Raw genomic sequence first — 1,338 nt, 5'->3', positions numbered from 1 at the left:
TTTTTTACAAAATATATATCTATAATACTAGTATATATACTCATGGATTAAATATCCTAATAAACTATACAATAAATAGTAGTGCATGGTATGGATTCAAACCTTGTTAAGTCCCTGGTAGTTGCTTTACTGCTTTGGAAAAGGTAACTTTCTATATTTAAAATTGTTTGCATTAAAGTCATAGTCAATTAGCCAAAAATCTTTTTTTTATTTTTTCAACTTTATTTTAAGCATTTAAATTTGTATCAACAGGACATAGTTTACATGAATAATCCATAATGTGCTATTATTAATTTTTAATTACAAAATGTATTGTAATTCACATTGTAAAATGTGGTGCAACGTTATAGTTATTCAATGGTATGGGACAATTTATTCTTTGCAAAAAAATATCAGTCAGTTGTTATTTAGAGGAGAGTATTTAATAATACTCTCCTCTAAATAAAAAAACTCCTACAATATTTAAATAGTTTACAAGATTCTTCATTGTGACTATTTTAACCTTTGAAAAGAATTTAAAGTAGTTCAAAAGAATTTAAAGTACTCTATGTTGCTATACTTCTACTGAATGTTGCAATAAATACTTTTACTGAATGTAATAAAAACTACTGTTTAATGTTAAAAAACAAAGTTCAAAGTGCAACTAGAATGTTACAACACTGTTACATATGTTTTATATAATATTTATATACTATTATCTGTGTGTATGTAATTATATATGTGTGTGTGTGTATATATATATATATATATATATGTATGTATATATATATATACATACTATTACTAATAGTATGTATATGTATGTATGTCATACATACAGCATACATACATACATACATATATATATATATATATATATATATATATATATATATATATATATATATATATATATATATATATATATCAGGGCTTGTGATGAAGCGAGCGCGATCGCGCTCCGCTCTTAAAACGCGCCCGTGAACGGTATTTTCAAACGTTCTAGGCGCGATAAACAACGCTCGTTCAGCTTATAACGAGCGTATAAAACAACGCTCGTCCAATAGTTCGGGATTATTTTTTATTTTTATAAAATATTTAAAAAAGATTTTTATTAAAGATATTCTGTTATCAAAGCACTGATATAAAATATAAAAAGCACAACGTCGTTCTCTTTTGCACTAACGTAATGAGTGAGCAGTTTAAAGTTGTTAATAGTCACTAATTTCAATAATGGAATGTGCACGTGGAAACACAATGTGAATACAAAAATGCGCAAATAAAATAAGAATAGAAAATTAGAAAACCATTATAAGAAAATTGAAACTGCAGAGTATTTTTAATCTTGTGAAAATATCA

This window comes from Hydra vulgaris, chromosome 13 (assembly GCF_038396675.1).
Source record: "Hydra vulgaris chromosome 13, alternate assembly HydraT2T_AEP".
NCBI lineage: Eukaryota > Metazoa > Cnidaria > Hydrozoa > Anthoathecata > Hydridae > Hydra > Hydra vulgaris.
The sequence above is the reverse complement of the archived record's forward strand: the minus strand, read 5'-3'. Positions refer to the sequence as shown.